This window comes from Camelus ferus, chromosome 8, assembly GCF_009834535.1.
Source record: "Camelus ferus isolate YT-003-E chromosome 8, BCGSAC_Cfer_1.0, whole genome shotgun sequence".
Taxonomy (NCBI): domain Eukaryota; kingdom Metazoa; phylum Chordata; class Mammalia; order Artiodactyla; family Camelidae; genus Camelus; species Camelus ferus.
In genome coordinates, this window is record NC_045703.1 from 34893815 (window position 1) to 34914899 (window position 21085).

General features: G+C 39.3%; 2 long non-coding RNA genes across 2 annotated transcripts in view; one reads left to right on the plus strand and one right to left on the minus strand.

Moving 5' to 3' along the window:
* LOC116665349 overlaps window positions 1-12729 on the minus strand; it is a 197887-nt gene extending 185158 nt beyond the window's left edge. Inside the window, exon 1 of the long non-coding RNA XR_004321924.1 lies at window positions 12586-12729. This is a non-coding gene — a long non-coding RNA (uncharacterized LOC116665349). The remainder of the gene's footprint in view (window positions 1-12585) is intronic.
* Window positions 12730-12897: 168 nt separating this feature from the next.
* LOC106730757 overlaps window positions 12898-21085 on the plus strand; it is a 35182-nt gene continuing 26994 nt past the window's right edge. Inside the window, exon 1 of the long non-coding RNA XR_001367220.2 lies at window positions 12898-13292. This is a non-coding gene — a long non-coding RNA (uncharacterized LOC106730757). The remainder of the gene's footprint in view (window positions 13293-21085) is intronic.

Below are 21085 nucleotides of genomic sequence, written 5' to 3' on the forward strand. Positions count from 1 at the left end.
GAATGAAGGCATCCTAGGTAGGAAATGAAAGAGAAGCATCTAGATTGGAAGTTTTACAGCGAAACCTAGTGATTAGGACAACGGGAAGTAGCACAAAGTAAAGCTTGAGGGAACATTTTGTTTTGTTAATCTCCCTGGTAAAAAATGCATCAGTCTGAGTGATCAAAAGCCATACTTCAGGTCTTAGATTCATTGAGGTCTAGAGGAGACAATATTTCTACTAAAGCCATGTATCTTTAGGTTTTTGTGAAGTTTTGTTTTGTGTGTGTGTGTGCGTGCAAGTATGTGCTTATTTGTGAAGAATGGTATCTCATGAGTTTGTTCATCAAATTAAAAAATATACACAAAACGTCTCTTTTTCCATTTGGACACTTAGACGCTTAGGTCCATGAAGCACCACTGTTTCCCCCCTTGCACGCCAGACTCTCCACATTATCCATCCAAGAGGCTAGACTGCCAGTAAATAAACCCTCTGTGGGAGCAGATCCTATCACACCATAACAGCTCAATAACACCCTCTAGTGGGCACTCTTCATGCTATAATTTTGCGGAGGGGGAAAAACGTATGTTTTAGTTTCTACTTCACTTTCTGTTTTAATGTATGGCATTTTGAAAATTTGCACATTTCACAAGAAAAAAGTTCTTCAATGGTGAATATGTTCTCAGTGGAATACTGAATAAAAACCAGAAACTAATGTATCTAAGATGGACTTAGAATCATATAAAATTTATTAAAAAGCAAACTGACTTCAGAATGGCAAAAGGAGCCTCTTTCTTATCTATAGTGACCCACTCAGAGCTCCCAGAAGTGGTTTTGGCAGTTTAGCCTGATTGCAACGACCAGAAACATCCTTCCCGCAGAGACATATTCTAAGTAAAAAGTAAGGAAAAATCTATTAAAAGCACAACAAAGTCAAAAAAGGCTATGTGAGAAAGAGAAAGAGAAGAAAGGAAGGTACTTTTGTATGTCAATACATCTTTGCTGGGGCAAAAAATCTCAGGTGAGCTTTCTCTGGTTAGGAGATCAGAGCATACACAGACAAGCTGAGAAGAGAAGAGGGTCTGTAAATAGTCCTATCTTGGGTAGAGGGTTAAAAGGGTATTTGTGAACATGAACCCAAACAATTTAGGGCATGATAGAAAATGAGTGCATTTTGCCACCGTGCCACTATTGTGGGGGTCAACTGGTCAAGACCCAGTCCTCAATTCTCTGCAGTTGGGTCTACTGCAGAAGTCAATACTGAGACTTAGTAAAACGCCTGAGGACTTGCAGACTGCACTGCCAGGAGAGGAATTCCCTGGGGTACACTGTGGAGGATCCCACAGGACCAGCTGCAGACAAATCTCAGCCGAGAGCGATGCTTTTCAATAACCCCTTTGTGAGTAAAAGCTAAAGACTGACATCAAGAACCCACTGCACGTTGTTCATTTTGTCTGCGGATTATTTCCACTTCTCCTTAATGAGTGCGGGTGCAGGCACTCAAAAAAAAAAAAGACCCTTTTGTAAAATGCTCAGGTTAATTCATGTAAGTGTCTGAATTACATAGACCTGATCTGATTCTTCAGAGTTAGGTCTCTGGTCTCCAGGTAAGAAATCATTTTTGCATCTCTTTTATTGAGCTTCCTTTCAGTATGGATGTGTTTCATAAACATTCTTAAGCTCTAGATTTGTAGACAGAAGGTCATTTCAGTGCAGTTTAGCATAAGAGAGGCAACTGGTGACTACTCAAGTCAAAAGACTTGGATTACAAGTTTGGATCCTGACCCTGCAAATGACAAACTGTGCAGCCTCAACTGAATCATTAAACATCACTGATGCTATTTCCTTGACTGAAAAAAAAAAAAAATAGGGGAAACTGTCCATGATCTTTGTAACTCACAAGGTTTACTGAAGGATTAACAAGACCATATATTCAAAAGCACCAAGTATATAATACCCTATTAGTGTTTGGTTTTCTAAATTATTTTATGACTTTATCCTTTTTAATAGTTACAGTTGTCTTGAGTTTTATTTGTAGTTGTTTTTTATTCAACAAGCAGATGTTAAAGTGAAGGATCTTTTCCCCAGTTAGAAATGACAAAATATAAGCAGGACTGGTTAAGTGCAGGAACTCAAACTTTTCAAAATGAGCATCTCCTTGCTGGTGTGTGCCCACCATCCTTTTTCCCAACACATTCCACTCTTTAGAGACAGGATCACACACTGATTCCTAACAGTAGCACATCTGCTGCATCTTATTGTGTAGATGGTATTTGATGCCTAAGAATTCACATAAATGGTCTGAATCCTTTTATCTTGAACCAGGAAATCTTCCTTTGCCATTCCTAAATAAAAATATAACGCACAGCATGGCAAAAATAGTTAATAAGACTGCATTGCATATTTGAAAGTTGCTAAGAAAGTAAGTCTTAAAAGTCCTCATCACAAAAAAATATAGCTATATTAAAAATAAAATGTATTCCAGATGGACTCAGAACTATGAAGTTGGAAGTGCCTTTATAGTAGGAAATGTTTTGCCTTCAGAAAAAAAAAATTTGAAAAGGAATATATGTATATTGCTTGGTGTTCCCCCATTTGGAGTTTATCAAACATCCATATGGAAAGACTAAAACTGAAAAAAGAAAATACCCCCAGAGGAGAAAAATGCACTTTTGTTGTTGATTTTTTTTTTTTTTTTAATATCTGTATTCATTTTCAAGGGCTTCTAGAAGAGAGTGCCACAAACTGAGGGCATAAAACAACAGAAATTAATTCTCTCACACTTCTGAGACTGAAAGACCAAAATCAAGATACAAGCAATGCTGGTGTGTGCCAGAGGCCCTGAGGGAGAATCTGTGCCTTGCTTCTCTCCTAGACTGTGGTGGTTGCTGGTACTCCTTGGTGTCTCTTAGTTTGTAGGCACATCAGTCTATTCTCTGCCTCTGTCTTCACATGGCATTCTCCCCTGTGTCTCTCTCCAAATTTCCCTTTCCCTTTATAAAAACACAGTCACTGGATTAGGGTCCAATATAATCCAGTACAACCTCATCTTAACTTTATTACATGCTCAATAACCCTATTTCCAAATAAAGTCACATTCACAGGTGCCAGGAGTTAGGACATAAAACACATATTAAATTTAGAGTGGCAGAGTTCAGCCCACAACAATATCTGACTCAAATACACTAAATAGACCCAAATTTAAATTCTTTTCATAATTCTTATCAGAAAATAATTTTCCATAAATTTTTCAGAAGTTAATAGTAAACAGAAACAGCAGCTCATTTAAAAAGGAAAATTCTCTTTAAAAAAAAAACATTGTAACTTGAGCTAAACATTTTCGAATGTTTACTATATCTATCAATATTTGTATCTAATAAAATAGTGTCACACTTCATGGCAGCATACGGAAGAACGGAAAACTTCTATTCCCTTAAAATGTTGACTTTAGACGCATAGGTTTCACATAGTGACTCCTGCTTTTGAGTCACAATTTTCTATATCAGAGAGAGAATTTTAAAATTTTAAGTTATAGTTATTAAGCACACCTATAATTTTAGGCATTTGTTTCCATTTTCTCCTCAGCAAAACTTTTTATAAGAGCTATCCTAAGTAACAGGGTTGATGAATTTTATATTCCACCCTCTTTCATTTTCCCTGGGGCAGGTAGGTAACAAGAAGCTGGTAGGATATCAAAAATTTGAGAAATTCAAACTTTAGATAATCAAGCATAGAAAAATCCAAGCAAAATTGAGTAATGGGTAAAAGGTAGGCTTCCACTCAGAGCTGAGTGCAAATCCCTGCTCATCCTGTCATTACCTACATAACCTCAGGCAAATTATTCAACACATTTTAATCTCTACATCATGGTATTATCATGGAGAGATTTTAAAAGCAGGCAAATACAAAGCAATGGATGCAAATTAAGTGCCTAGTTGGTACCTTTTACTGATTCTAAAGTGTTAATTATTTTGAGCCTGTTTGTACTTGCCTCAGTTAATGAGAACTTGGTGTCTATGAGGGCAGGCCTTAAAAAAAATATATTGCCTACAAAGCAAAAGAATACACAAAACAATTTTGCTTCCAAAAAGCACCCTTTTACCTAATCAGCATATTGTAAGAGATGGATTTTATTGCAAAAAATGAAAGTATTATATGTGCAAAAATGGAGCGCAAAGTGATAATACACGGCATAACCAGGATAGTGAGAATCACAGAATCAATCTGTGAATTGCATACAGCAAAATGAACGAGACTTCCGTAAAAGAACATGCTGCAAACAGATATCCTCTCTCAGCCGGGTCCCTTCCTTGCTTGCGTAGAACCAAGGTGTGTAGATAATTCAGTTATGTCTGCCCTACTTAACCTTTCCTTCCTTCAAAACTCCTTCCAGGAAACAAGCCTAAGGAACTCAATGCAGCTAACTCCACCTTCTTCATCTACCATTTTGTATTGCAGTAACCTCTTATGAAATTACAAGCAATGCTCACAAATTTTATTCTACCAACCAAATGTACCCAGTTCAAACCCAAATCAGAACCTAGCCTAAGTAATTACTCTTGTGAAGAGTACAATGTAAGTATCCTTACATTTTTCACTTCTGGGATATTTTATATACCACATAATGATTAGCATAGTTTAGGAAGTGGATTTTGTTATTTGAAAAAAATGAAAGCATTTTAGTAACACTGCAAAACTAGAGTGCCAGAGTGATAATACATAGACACAAGCAGGAGAGTAACCTCCCAGCCAAAAAAAAAAAAAAACTGAAAATCATCTCTCTCCTTCCTTTCAAGCTCTCCTTACAACTCTTCATAGAGGTTTTCTAGACACTCTCCTGCTGGCTTCATTCGCAGATATGCCCTCACCTCTACAGCAGCCTCTCAAATCCCTGTAATACTTAGCACTCACTCCACCTACACCTGTGGTTGGTTGATTGTGTGCTTACGTGTGCCCATCCCTTGCAGGTGCTTTTCTGTATTATTCTTATGGACTTTTCTGTACTATCGGCCATTAAACAGAAATATATATGTATGCATATACATATATGACTTTTACCTCTGGGCATTTTCCTCATACATAGTAATTACAGATTCCTAGAAAACCTGTGGATCAAGAATGCACTTCTTGTACTCATTGTCAATGTGCCCAGATAAATATTGAATACCTTTCTTAAAAGAAGTTTATAATCTAACGTGGTCAAATGGATTTCAAACACTAGATAGTTGTCAATAAAGTCATTGTATTTCAGTCATAAGTACCATGTTTCCTTGCTTTGAAATAAATCTCTAGAAAGTAACCTCTCTAAGTGAAAGAACAAAGGAAAGTAGTATTTCCCCACTTTGTAGTCTTAAAAGCGGTGCACCATCCTTCTTTGTGAATTGCCACCCCATCATGTTTGAGAAGAGTTAGCCGTTTTGTGTGTAGCTCCATTCATTACCCTGACATCCTTTGATTCTGGGCCGGCTCCCCAGCCACCATCCTTCCTTGTCACTGAAGTCCTGCCAGTGCAGCTAATTCAGTAGCCATCATCACAGTGAACTATATCCTAGCAGCTCCAGATGGAAGATGGGGGTAAACAGCTCCCCTAAGAGTGCTCTCAGATGCAGTGCCATCAATCAGCCCACAGCTGGGACCAAACCGCTTGGTGACTGAGCCAGCGACTTTCTGCCAAAAGCACAGCACACTTCTTAGTGCCCAGCTTCCTTCAACAGAGAAATGTCACAACTACGTGTTTTAGCATTCAAGAAGCCCTGATACCTAATATTTATGGTCTGGCTTTTTGTAACTGTGACCAGTAATATTCTTCATCTAGGTTTAATTTTTAATTATAATAGATACCCAAATTGGTAACCATATCAGCTTTACTTCCCTCTGGAAAGGTAAAGTCTCTTGTTTGCTTGTTTCTTTAATAGATCATAATAATACAGAGTATCAAATGATAGGTTATTTTACAACATTAGTTGATAAATGCCCAGTTAAAGACAGTAGTAACATCTGCTGGCTGGTGACATGCAGTAATGGTAAGTGGTTCATTTTTTTCTGCAAGTAGCAGACGGGGAGGTGGTACTTCTTCAAGCCAAGATCAAAACTGAGAGTGAACAGCTGGAACTCTGTAGCACAAGAGCCTTGGCACCCACACTGCAGGATAAACATCCTTATGATGACTGCCAGGGATGCTTTCCTCTCCACTGTAACGTGAGCATGAGGGTGGTGCAGTAAGACGACACAAGGGACCATAGCAGCAAAAAATAACCATCAATGGAAAACAATACACTCTGTTTATATTTATATATTCCATTATAAACATGTTAAACTTAAGTTATGGAACTTGCATCACTTAGCAACATATTTAGGTTAACTGGTAAAAGTCATTTCCTTGGAATAAAGAATGTAATTTGCATTACATATTTTTAAGAAGGATATCCTCCCCCCAAATTGTGTAGAGGTTCCCCATTCTCTGCAACTGTCTTCTCCAAGATGCTGTGGGTCTTCCATGTCTCAATGTCCTAATTTGCAGATAGTAAGAGAGTTCTCAAGAGCTCTGCAAATCATCCTTTGCTGGTTCAACAAAATGATTTCCTTTTCAGCTAGATAAGTTCACCTATAGACACAAATGTCTATTTTTACATTTTCTCATTTCTACACACATACACACATACACTTCCACCTAACTTCTATTCCAAAAGTGCAAGGAAGTTCTAGGGAAATTTGACACAGATAGAATGATAAAGTCATTAATTCCATTTGCTTGTGTGCATGCAGTAACGGACATGAGAAATTCCAAGTAGGAGAAATAGCATCTATATCAGGGAGCTGGCACTGAGTTGCGTGATAAGAAAAACAATAAAATCAGCTGATGGTAACCTGGGAATTGCCTATGTCGGCATCTTCATTCTACAGGTGAGGAAACTGATACCTAGAGACATGGAATCACTTGCCTCATGAATTCACACTTATCAGGCCCAAGAGTCTGAATTGTTTTAAGTTATGCCATAATAAAGTGCTGAAAGGAAAATATTATCAAAATCACTTAGGAAAAATCATTCTGTCAAGATAGTAGAAAATACAGTTATTTACTCCTTTTACAAGTATTAATTCAGCAACTAATATGTCCAAGTAATGTGGCTGATGAAAAAATGATTGAGTCCCCTGCATCAAAGGAGAGATAAGATAAGACCAGGAATAACTATAATAGAAGGTAGACTATAAATGCGATGTATGTAAGTTAAACCTCTCTGCCTACTATCCCCACATCAAGGCAATAACCTATTAGGTAAGGGAGATATAAGAAATAAAGTTGAGAAATCTCTGAAAGTCTGCTATGTACAAACCATTTAGATGCAGGGCAATTAAACATACCACAAGATAAGATAATGCATTCAAGTTTATATACATTTTCCATGATAGATACTTAGTGCCATATATAAAAATAATCTATATATAAACTAAAATTCCAAATGTACATTTTCAAAATAGAAAATACGGCCCTCTTGGTGGATGCTAGATTTTTGTTTTATAAACTCCAAGACTTTATGCTCAAAAGCTAACCTGCCCTAGAAATTAATCCCTAAAGAAAAGTGTACGCTCTTTATTTTAAAAATATTTACCAAAGACCTGTAAGTTTAAGCATCTTAAAAAATATATATGTCTTTTAATGCCTCAGAATGAGAGTTTAGAAAAAGATGACCAGGCCTTGGTGCAGGGCATCCTTTCATTGGAAGAAAATCAGCAGAAATGCTTTTCTCTTACCCAAAACTTTTCACGCTCTCTGACACAAGATTGCACCAAACTGCGCTTGCCCTGCTACAGCTCTCTTCTTTGGGAGGTGTTTTCACACCTCCAGAAGCCACAAGGTTATGTTGCTTCAATAGGTCCTGCCACTCGGACTTGTGCTGATACAGGGCACAAAGGCCTGGAAAGGTTGATACAGATGCCAGAATGTGTGAGAACTCCAGACTCATTTACAGACTAAAAGGATCTGATTAAAGATCTTCTATTTATGAAACATTTAAATACAGCGTCTCATTTTATCCTCACACAAGTCCTGTGAGATGACAGACAACTATTAGAATTTCCACCTCACAGATGAAGAAACAGAGATCCTTGACTATAACTCTGAAAAGGTCAGGGTAAAACTAGAACTTGATTCAAGGCCTCCTGGCTGCCAAGCCTTTGTTCTTTCCACCCACACCATATTTAAACCAAAGGCAAATTTTGTGCATGATATTTTTTAAACTTGAAAAATACTTGGGTCTTTAATGTGGCAGATTTTAGATGAATAAATCAAATTGGCATTTGGCAGGAGTGTGCATTCTCTTCTTAGCCAGGATATTTTCTTCAAGGTAAGGAACCAAGATATTTACAGGGTGGAATCTTTAATGAACATGTTAGTATAAAGTAAGTTGCTAATTACAAAGTACAGTTAATAAATCCAATAAGTAAAAACAAGTGTGAAAGTTGAACCACAAAATGAACTTGAGACAGCCCCTGTGTAAGAATGGGCTGATGGTTCCTACTAGCACTGGAAAATTGAAATGGTTTGATTTTTTTATTTAAGAGGGAAAAAGTAGGATTAGAAGTAGACAAAGCTCCAGAGACAGATACACTGCCTAGAAGCCCTATTACTGTCTGGGTTTTCACTGCTGAAACTTTACAGACACTAGAAAAAGTAGAGCAGAAACGCAATGTAAATTATTGAAGGGATGCTGCCATTTCCTGAAGCAGCTGGGATAGTCTGTCCATAAAACATTAACATGACATTTCTGAGTTTTGACAGGTCGTTTGGAAGAGAAAGGGTAAAGAATATACAAGCCCTTTGGTGGGAATGGAGACATTTGTTCTGATAAAAATAAACAAGCACTATGGCTGGTCTGCATGCTAGCTTCTATTGAAAAACAGGGAGAAAACACGAAAATTTAAAGCTCAACACTGAAATGGATTAAACTTGATTTGTTCCTATAATATGAACAGGCAGGATTAGAAGCATCTAAGGCTTTTCCCTCTCCTTTTACTTTTTTGAGAAAGAAAGATGCTCTGCCTCCTGAACTATGCTCAGCATTTAATTTATGCCTCTAGTAAATAATTGAACTGCATGCCCTTTGTACACAGTGAATTAATGTGTTTATCCATAGTGACTAGAGGGGAATAAATGATTAAAAATATTAGTTTCCTTAGATGGCAAAAGGACCATTCCTTTTTCTAATAATGATTTTTCACAGTAGTGGCTTACAGGTAGGGCCAACTTTCCTTGCATGAAGACCATCATGAAGAATATCGGCAAAGAACCACCTGCCAGAAATATATCCTCCACCAAATCATTCTGTGGATGTAGCCAGTGAGGGTCCCAAAAGTTCGCATCTCTAATAATAGCATATTTGTTGTGGTAAACATACCACAATGCTCTGAGTATGAATTCATTGGTCACTAAGCCCATTTCTATACAAATAATCTTTGCACATATGACAAACCCAACCATGTTACACTTTCTCAAAAAAAGGTTGATTAATGCCAAAATATCTTCCTTTAGAATACTGCCTGTAAAAATGCAAAATCAGGGCATTTATAGAAGCAAACCAAGACACGTGGTGAAACAATTTTGCAGATAAACGTTTTGCCACACTGGCACATAAAATGGGCACAAGGCAATGTGATTTTTCAAATTCTCCTTACACAAATAGGGAAAGTAAGCCAAAGGAGAAAAATTACAAATAAGAGGGCTAGTAATGGTTAGGTACTAAATACTAACATTCTATAGGGAAATTTTTTATTTTCTCCATTTTAGTACACTTCTCTGAGAGCAACACCAAAATAGGTTTATGGGAGGTGAGGTTGTTCCATAGATATCAACATCCAAAAAGTCACTGATATACTCCAAATAGACCTGGCTCTTTTAAATTACTTATTAAGAATCTAAAATTATTTATTTAGATTTTACATGGAGTTGTTTACATGATTATTCTTTGCATAATACCTATTAATATACCAGTTTCACAAGGTACGCTTTAGAAAGTGAATCATTCAAAAGTTCTATAAGGTAGATCTCATGAAAGTAGAGAAGAAAAACAGAGGAAGAGCCTCTAACTCTGCCTGGTGAAGGTGGAGGCAGAGCGCAGGTGGGGCTGAACAAGACACCTTAAAGTGGAAAAAACTTCCATACGGAATTTTTGGACTGTGGCTGATTTTCCTTTCAGCTTGGCTGACCAAACTAAGCAGTCCTAATCTTTCAAAGTCCACTTTCATATCCGTCCCTCTTTAGCTCCCCTCTGTAGCCCTAGTCCAAACATTGCACACAAAACACAGGGACAGATATCTCACGTTAACATGGAAGATTATAGAGAATTTTAGAGAATTAATAAAGGGGGGGGCAAGTGGATACTGGCTGGGCAACTAACAATTTCTGCCTCAGTATTGTAATATAAAATTGCAATTATTCTTAGTCCTCCTGTCTCTCTGAGTCTCAAACTAATAGGATAAATTTTAGTATTAAGTACTTAGGGGTTTTTTCTTCCAGTTGTTGCCTTAAATATTCACACAATGAAAACAGTTGTTTTTCCCACTCATATAGCTAGTTCACTTTTGTTGAAGTCTACTCCACTCTAGTCATTTTGTTCCCAGTCTTTCTTAATTGCTTAACTATCACAAATGTGCCCTTTGTACACAGTGAATTAATGTGTTTATCCATAGTGACTAGAGGGGGATAAAGGATAAAAAATATTAGTTTCCTTAGATGGCAAAAGGACCATTCCTTTTTCTAATAATGATTTTTCACAGTAGTGGCCTACAAAAGCGAGGTCGCTTTTGATGTTTTCCTTTATTAAAAAAAATAGGAAAGCTGTCATATTACTGTCTACTGATTTGATAACTGATTTTAATAATAAATATCACTATGTGTTGTAGTAATTTTCCATAAATTTCAACATAAAATTTGTTAAAGGGGGCAAAGTTTCAAGTTTAGTAACTTCCAGATATCTGGACCTTTATAATTAAGGATCTTCTCTGATAAATTTTGTCTAATTGGAATTAGACATCTCTCAGCATCCTAGCCCAGCTGTTAACACTCTAATTTTCTTATTGAATCTTACATTTTTATATCAATATATTGCTTCTAAGTGTCATTATGTGACTTCTTCACAAACCCCTGGGGAAAATAAGAAAATAAAATATTCCTTAGATGTGTAAAACCAAAATATAACTGATAGTTTTGTCTTTTCCATTTCGGAGGAAGGAGAGAGAAAGTGAGTGAGGGAAAGACATGAATACACAGATACATGGATGAAGATACAGAAATAGAGGAGAGATGGAGATAGAGCTATGTCCTGACTACATTGCCCACACTAGCTAAGCACGCTGTTGGTAAAAGGAAGAGGTACTCCTGTTCTTTATCATTTGACACAAACAAGCATGACATGACAATATGGCCACTAAGTTCTTGGCTTCTTAACTATTTGTTAATACAAGACCAAATCCTTCGTCTAGAGCCAATGGCATACATATTCTTCCCAAGTACCACAGAGAGATGAAAGGAAAAGGGAAACAGCAAGAGTCACAGAGCTGGTGAAGGAGAGGAATGGATATCTACACCGAAGGAAGGGGAAAAGAGAATTAGGAATGGGATGAGAAGGTGTAGAAGAGAAGATGGTGGAAGAGACCCAGGAAATTCTGGAGAGCTGAGTGCCGTTTTCTCGTCACATCCCCACTTCACTTTGGAAGTGGCTTGTCTGATCTTTCAGATTCTCCTGATCCTTATTATTTCTTCTTGAGTAACCAAAAAACCCAACTTTGAGAGAAATGATGCTTCCAACTGAACAGCAGTGACCAGATAAATACTCCAGGGAGGCAGAAAAAATCAGTCAAGGACCAAGCCCTCCAGATGCTCGTCTCCTACCACCGTCCTCTTCTTCCCCTCGTTCTAAGTGGCTGGACTCGAAGCAGCCATAAATTGAGAGGAAAATGGCCTGTGTCAGGGTTCCCAGTAACTGAGATAGATTTTCTCTCTCAGAAAAGCAAGAAAACGCAAGGATCAGAACGCCTAGATTACAAATCAGAGCCCAGCTTCGATGTGCCATCTGCCAACCTGCAAGTCATTCAACTTCCTAGAGGGAAGATTTTAGCTGTAAAACAGGACTAAGTGTTTTAAGGTGCTAACTAGTTATTTTAATGAGATAACATGTCTTAAAAGCGCTTTTAAAAGTAAATACTGTGGGGCCATTTCTCCATCAGTCTGGAAGGACGGTGTTGCTGAGGTGAGCGAGGTCGCTTTCCGGTTGGGACCCCCCACCCGCCGCCCCCGCCCGCGCCCCGCCCGCGCCCCGCTCCCGGGCTGCCTCGGGGCCGAGCGGCGCCCCCGCCTGTCTGCGCGCGGAAACTCGGGCCTGCCGCCCCCGTGGACCGCAGCGCGCGCGGCCTCCCGGGGGAGGCGGGCGGGCGCCCCACGGGGCCGGGGGTGCTGCGGGGGCCTCGGGGAACCGCCGGGCATCGGAGGCGGCCAGCGCGGGCCGGTCCCCGCGGCGTTTTGCGTTTTTCCCGTTCAGGGTTACCTCATTAGTCATTAGACCTCTGCGGTCCCAGGGTTTTCACCTGCCAAAGGGGAGGCTGCTTTTTACCTCAGCGGGTCCTGAGGCGCTAGGTGGCGTCACCTGTGGTAACGTTTGTCATTAGAGCTGGGAAGCTGGAGAAGGGTCCCGGCGATCCCTCTGCGCGCCCACCGCCCTTCCGCCCGCCCGACCGCGCTCGTGGAAGGACTCGCGTGGGGTGGGGAGCGTGCGCGGTGGGGGTGGGGGTGACGCCGGCCGCGGGGGGTGGGGTGGTAGTGGTGGAAGATGGCGGGGCGGGAAGTGGGGGTGTGGGGGGGGTGAGGTGTGGGGGGGTGAGGTGTGGTGGGGCGGGGGAGGGGCGGGAGGGAATGGGGGTGTGAGGCAGGCCCCGCCCAGTTAAAAAAAGTGTATAATGTTATAGCGATTTGACAAATTAGCAATAACGAAACGATGAGTCAAATAGTGGTTTCCAAGTGTGTTCAGCTTAACGTCTTAGCAATTGTGTAAGGTCTTTGAGGTTAGACAGACAACGGAAGATAAAACAGAATGTTATAATTACAATCTTAGGAAAACTAAAACTTCTCGAAAAGTATTACGTTTCTCTTAGATTTTATTTGTAGGAGGAAAATAGAAAACAGAAAAATCATAGCTGTGTAAAGCGAAACCAACTTTGTGAGTTTTATATTTGCTTTTTTCTTTTTTGCTTGAGAGAGAAGTTAAGAAGTAATGGCTACACCGTTCCATTTGCTGCAGACTTTGCAAGCACAGTCACTCGGGTGAGTAGGAAGGAAATAACCAATTTTGATTTCTTATGTATGTTAAATTATATTCTCTGTAACTCATTAATACAATACCATGTGTGCTGGGTGTTGTAGCGTCTCTTATGAGGTAAAAAAACGTTCACCTCAAGTGTTTGACTACAATGACACACCCTCAAAATGCTAGTAATTAGTATAATCACTTTTGCCAAAGAATGAAACATATCCAAGATTGTATGTAGCATATTTATAGTTATTCACATCAAAGGAGTGCCGGGGTGAGTCCAGCTGAGCAGTATGAGAGACAGCTTCCTGCTGTGAGGAGACAGTAGTTTGGATCTTTCTCGTTCAGGGACAGCACGCCCCAGTTGGTGTTGGAAGCGTTCCTCGTTGTTACTGCCTGCTCCTGCCTCCAGGACAGCCCCTTCCACAGCCCCCCACTGTGGGGCCTCCGTCCTTCCATGAGCCATCTGGAGAGGAAGGGCTGGCCCCAGCTCCCTCTGGAAGTTGTTAGCTCTGTCCCAGACTTGGCACCCAGGGTCTCCCCGGAGCTGACCTTTTAACAGCCCTTCTTCCCATGTCAGGAAGCTGATTGTACCCTTTTCACTACACTGTCAGCTTCTATCGTTTCTCCAAATTACAGGACAAATCTCTAAAGCAGACAAGGGCTCCCCATGGGATGCAGGCTGCTACCCTGAGATTCCTTCTTAACAAGCACGAGGACTTTGTGGTTTAATTTAAGGGGAAAGAATCCCACCCTATTTCCTTTGTGTAGCTTTTGAAAGTAATTTAAAATCTAAAATACATAGAAAAAGAATGAATAATAGAAGCAGCTAGATAAATCTCCCAATACAGTGGTCTATGACCGTGAGCTTGGAGTTAGAAAGGCTTGTATGTTCTATCATTGACTAGTTGTGTGATCTCAGGTTACCTAACCTTGATGCTCCTCAGCTTTTGCATCTGTAAAATGTGTGCCTGTGTATTAAAATATTCATGGAAACTACTTAGCACATAAAACTGTTAGCAGTTAATATAAAGACTGAAGACATCAGAGAACTATTGGTGCTCCTGTACCACATCCATTCATAAAAAGAATTTGTTTAATGTCCCTACTAGATAGCAAACGTCTATATTAGGTCCTGAGAAGCAAAGGCAAACAAACAAACAAAAACCCTTCCTTTGTCTCAAAGAGATTCTTACTCTAGAAGTGATATGAGGCCAGTCCTAAGGCAGGTTTTAACAGCAATCTTTCACATTACTGAACTCAAGACTGTAAGGTATCATAGATGACCATTTGGTCTGACCCCTGACACTATGCTTAGATTCATTCTCTTTCCTGTCCTTTCTGAAGGAAAAAAAAAATCAGCTTCTCCGGAATAAGACAGCTTTATATGACAGTCCTTAGAGAAAGTTCAAACCTCAACAAAATGATAGCTGCTTAATGCTTTGCTGATTACAAGGTTTTTCAAATGTAATCAACACCCTTTGCAAACAGCCTTTTTCAAGTTTACTCACTTCAAGATCCACCTTTTCCCCACTGCTTAGTATGGTGAGGTCTCCTCTCCTTTCCCCGAGTGTCATAACACTTCCTCTCCTGCTAACCAGGAGGCAGTGTGGGATTTGATCTCAAGTAGCACTTGTATAAAAGAAAATCTGCAATTTTGATGTGTCCTGGAACTCAAATGTAATCATCCCCATCCTCCCTTTTTCCTGCAATGCAGTTCTTTTAGAAGACAAAAGTCTACTTTAAATTCTGCACTCTTTTATTTTCTAAAGCACTAGCAAGAGGTCATGTAGCCCACCTGGGCTTGAACATGGAAACCTCTATTGGGGACCACTCCTGCTTTAGAAGAGGCAGCCTGCTAGAAACTTCTTTCTTATACTGAGTCCAAGCTTGTTGATATCCCTTTCTTGTCACATAATCCTGCCATCCTTGCCCTGATCTCTGTGCTCCCACCAAGATGAACTGGGTGATGTTCCTCACAACATGCTCCACTCTTCTCTGCCCTGAGTCTCTGCTCTTGCCCTTCCTCTCCCTGGATTATCCTTTCTTTCCCTTTTCCCTTCCCTTCTTTATTTTAAGATTGAGCTCAGGCATGTCATGGTCCAGAGAGCTGTGACCACTGCAGACCCACCTTCATCCCAGATTTGTTCAGCACTCTCCAGACTTTCTGTGTCTGCCTCTAGCATTGTGCCTATTTTGTTATAATGTAATTATCTCTGAGCCTGACACTGTGATTCTAAATTTGGAACCTCTTGAAAAAGCTTAAACCATGTCTTACTGCATTTGATAATCTCAGTACCTGCTACAAAACAGTCTCTCAAAAATGATTGTTGAAAGAACAAACTGTTTTTTTTCTCCTCTCATAACTGCCATTCATTCATTCTACTTTGATCACATAGAACTAAAAACAGGGCTAATTCCTCTTTGACACAAGAGTCATTGGTACATTTGAGGAGAAATATAATCTCATGTCATATCACTCATGTATTCATTCATTTGTTCAATGATCGGCAAATATTTATTTGATAGCATTCTACCTGACAAGTATTATTGAAGATACTACGGAAGAACGGGCAAATAAAGTATAAACCCTATCATTAGGAGGAGTATAATTTTGGATGATGTCCCTGGATCTTTTCTGTTGTAAATTTCAAACACCCACTTCACCAGCCTCATTTTTTAAAATACTTTTAAATTTGAAAATACATTCACATGGTCAAAAATTAAATTTAAAAGGATACGTTGAGGAACCTTATTCTTATTCCATCACTGTCTATTCTTTTCCCACTCAGCCTGTTATGGGTAACCACATTTTTTAATTCCTTTTTATTATTTTGGAATTTTGTTATGTAAATAAAAATAAATATGATTATATATTCTTATTTTGTCCATTTCATAGATAAATGGTAGCATGCTGTATATACTATCATACACCTTCATCTTTTGCTTAACAATATATTCTGAAAATCTGTCAAAGTAGTACACAGAGAGACTCCTTAATCTTTTTCATAACTGTGGGGTATTCCATTATGAGAATATATCGTAGTTATTTAATTAGTGCCCTAATTGTGGACTGCTCCTTCTGCCTCAATTGTAGACTTTTCATGTATGATAATTGCAGGCTCTCCTCAGCTGGACCCTGTACTCTCCCAGTTCATTAAACTTTGGTTTGCATTATCTTAAAGCAATGATTTTACCCTTCTGGTATTATTAATATGTGAGCTTTTTATCAAGTAAATTGTAATCCTTTCCGCATGAAATGGTATCAAGTCATTTATCCTCCATTCTGTACTTTAAATGATTTATTTCAGTATAAAGGGGAAATTTTGCATTTATCACCACTAAACTTCATTTTGTTTCAGTTCATCATTCCCACATTCCAACATGACTTCTTGAATCTTAACTCTGTTATCAATCACAGTAGCTACCCCTCACAGATCGGTAGTATGCACAAATTTGATAAGTGTGTTTTCTATTTTTATCCAAATAATTGATCATCTCACTCTACCATAATAAATCTCTTTTTCAGGGGATGAGATCTCCTTTCTCATTCCCACAACTTTCCCCTCTTCCTAGACCCTTGGTTTCATTCCTCCAAGTTCCCTGGTTCCGTGTTCCTCAGTCCTGCTCTCCACAACATTTTCACTCTTCCCTCTCCACTCACATTACTCATCTTCTACCCTCAGAATCCTTCCTTCCCTGTCATATCCACCTTAAAGAAAATCTGCTGGACCTTGCTAATGTCCCAATTTATTTTCTTCCTTTCACAGGTAAACTCTAATGCACAATCTGCACTCAGGGTCTTTACTTCCTCCCTTCTTGTTCTGGCCACCACATGACTGACACATGCCCACCAATGTCCCAGTCACCCCCGAATCACTAGACTCCTCTGCATTCTCCACAGATGTTGATATATCAGCAGCTGGGCAACACAGGGCTCAGAGACTCCCTGATATCATGTGGTGTTGCTGAGTGGCAGCCGTCTTCTCTTGACAGAGCCTCGTGCTTAAACTCACCCCATTTCCTGCTGTCTTACTCCCGATTCAAGTCACTCATTGAGTGGGCGGTTCTTGGTGCCACTTGGTGCCATTTTCATTTTTAAAATGTGGATTTCTGGCTCCTCTTGATGTAATTCAAATTGTATGGCAACACTGAAGACTCCTGTTCCCATTAGTAACAAAAAGATGGGGACAAGTGGAGGTTGTCACAGTCCCCATGTCTCCCTGTGACACTGTGCCCCATACTCACTTGATTCTCCTGGCTGGCCTCAGCACACATTTGAATTTGGGGCCCCCTAGTTTAAGCTGTATTGTCTATAAGAATTGATGTTGGTCTTTGGGAGGTGAGAGTGTGTCTGTGTGTTCCTATAGTTATTATTTTAGACAATGAGAAAAACTAAGAGGCATATATGCAACTTATGTTAATGGAGACACTTCACAGGAGAACAGAAATACTAATATTCCTTTTCCTGTCCCCTAACTACCCTGAGGTACAGAGAGTGACAAAAGCCACCACAGACAGGAACTCTGAGGCCTTATTTTAGACTGAGTTATGCAGACACAAGAACATGTCATGTTGGGGAAAGGGGACTAGCTCTTGAGGCAGGACAATAAATCCAGAGCTTTTATATCGATTGAAATAGAAGTAATTCTGAAAGTGAGTAAATACCCTAGGAGATTGGTTACTGTGCACTTTTTAAAAATATTGATTTCTCAGTCCTTAATTTCAGACCAATATTGGCTGTTTCTTAATGCTAAAAGGCATAAGTGAAGATTAAGCATTGAGCCAGATTGTAGCTTTGGGCTAAAGGGAGAGAAATTCAGACTCCATTACAAAATGGTGAATCCAAGTACCAAATCAGTTAACGAATGGTTTCTGCCTACCTGGTGCCTGGGTTCCTCCAGTGCCTCCTTCACTGCTATTCACCAGTAACCCTCCAGGAGAACTATTGTAAGCTTCATTTTGAACTCTAGTGGTCTCCTAAGTTCCTTTAGGGGGAAAAGCGTATCCTATTCTTCTACTCCCTATAGTCCTCAAAACAGGATTTTCATATAATACATATTTTTCACACTACCCTGTCATTACCATAAACTTTACTATAAACAATAGTAGTTGTTTTTATTTTTAGTTTACAAGTTCATTGACCATGTCCACGCGCTGGATGCTAAATTGCACAAAGACAAAAACATTACCTGTTTTGTTCACCACTGTATCTCTAACACTTACCATGATTCCTGGTACCCAGTGAGGAGCTGCCTCTGTGAGGATCCAAAGTGTGGGCAGGGTTAAGGGACGCAAAAAAGACAGAGAGTCACATAAAGTAGCATCAGGAGGAAACTGCCATTACTCCAGGTATAAAGTAGCAAGAGGAGGAAGTTATATTACCTGAGCCCAGTGAGAGCTGCTATGGTAGAGAAGGGGCCGGCCAGCGAGAGCTGCAGCGAGAATTAAGGTTCAGCCGTGAAGAGGGAAGATAAATAATGACCCTAATTCACTTTCCTCTCATTCTTCCATTGACTAAATACAACCAGAGGCCAGGACAAGGAGCCAGGGTGATGCAGCCTGTGGCCATCGTCCTCTCATGGCACAAAGCAGGGCGGAGAAGAACCTGAGGGCAAGCAGAGAATAACCAGCACAGTGTCCAGCACAGCTAGTAGTTGTTCAGTCTACATAGAAATGACCGTTAAAGCTGAAAGAGTAGAGCACAATTCTAGCAGAGGTGCATTTAGAAATGAACAGAAAATCCAGGAGCAAGTCTTTAGAAATGCCCGTATTGAGGGACCAAAAAAAGAAAGAGTTTAAAAGAAGGAACATGATATTTGCTGCTGGTCATCCCATTTTTTTTCATTGCTATTTTTCATGTGCTGATTCTATTATTTTACCTGTGAATATTTTCAATAACCAACTTTCCTATCCCACACTTCAAATGAGACAAATTTCTCATCCATTTTGAAGCTTGTGGTGTTCATTTGACTTTATTAGAATGTGATGTTTTACCTTTGAGTCCACTGGTAAGAAAAATAAGATGGAGTAAAAAGAGGGGGAAAATCAACTGACGCAATCATAATCTCATCACTAAGCAAATTACTTTCACTAACTTTAAAAGCAAACTTGGAAAAGGTGAAATAAGTAGATATCCAAACGTCCTGCTTTATCAGAGAAATCAGAAGCAGGGGAGCAAAAAATCATGAAAAATGTAACAGGCAAATGAGGGAGGTCAATTTCAAACCTGAAGATTTTAAGGAGACACACGCCTACTTGGAGATAGCTGAGTCATTCTGAGAGAATCATACCTACAGAGCACAGTTGTATCCAGAGTGCAGTACCTACAAAGTTAGAATGCTCACTAAGTTCTGCAGATCCAGAATCCAAGGTAGGATCTAAGGTTTTTTGGCAACAAGAAGTCTCTTAAGTCTCTTTTCAGCTTTGGTCTATTGATCAGATGGTTAAAAGAACACAGAGATATTGTTTTTGTTACAGCTACAGAAACACTGCAGTTGACAGAACTCAGATGGAGCCTCATGGCAGAACTGAGCGAAATGCTTGTCAGTATTTGTATCAGCAGTATTTGTATTTTCAGTTTCTCTTTAAAAAGATTATAATTTCCGACAGTGCCCCATTGTAGCTCCCCTAATGTGAACTATGATAACCTAAACACGAAATATTACATTTTTTTGGAAAAAATTTAAATGTAGGCACTTAGGTCATTTCATATGAGTTCTACCTAAAACGTCTCTAGAAATTCTATAGGATTAAAAAAATATATATAGTAATCTTTATTCAACCAAGAGATGGGATTGTCAGTTCTCTGTTTTCCAGGCATAGGGCAGTTGAGACCAATTTCAAACAGTCATCAAGCCCTTGGAATTTGGTTTGAGGAAAAACTCAACCATATATGGTAGTGTGAGTAGATAATTAGACTCTTACAACTTTGAAGATTAGCTATATACTTAGAAACATTTTAGCTCGGTTTCACCCTTATATACCCATAATATTGCCCTTCTGATTAGATAAATTGCAGGATTCAAGCAGGAATACTAGGTCAGAGTTAGATTAAGGATGAAATCATTCTTAGAATGTGGGGCAGAGACTTGCTCTGTTTGCCCCATTATCCCTAGAAAATACCTGGCATATAGTAAGCACACAATAAATAGTTGCTGAATGAAAACGAATGAATGAAATAATCACTTTAACCTGATTGCAAACATGTATCTTCAGAATGATGAAAAGCACTAATAGTGAATCATCCTGGGAACATGAGTGAAGACTTACCCTGAAGATAGCTGAATTAGATTGTAACGATAAATTTGTTTGACTTGAAAATTTCCTTTATTATTCAGGAAGCTCTTCTTATAGAACTAGGCTGTTGTGTGGAAACTTCTCAGGCTAAGATTTGAGAGAGCATTTCCTATCCTAACATCCAAGTCTCCTCAGACATTACTTCAAAAGCCTGATAAACAGGTATCAACCACAGCAGGCTTCCTGTGTACTTAATTTTTGTTCTTCGCATGGATGACAATAGAGACAAGGAAAGTTCTTCTTTTTTCTAATTTATGTAAGTCAGATGATCCATCTTCATACTAAATGTGGACTCTGTTGATACCAAACCAGCAGGAAACTTGTTTGGTTTCACCTTGAGAGAAGAGAATGGCAATGAAAAATCCTTGTAAAATTTAGCCCTGAAGGAAAATGAATTTGATCCATTTGTCTCTGTTCATCTTGGAAGCACGTATTCTAATGAATGTATCAGGAACCCTGTCCTGTGCTTCTCTGTAGAAGACTTTCAAGAAAAGGTTCATTATCACCT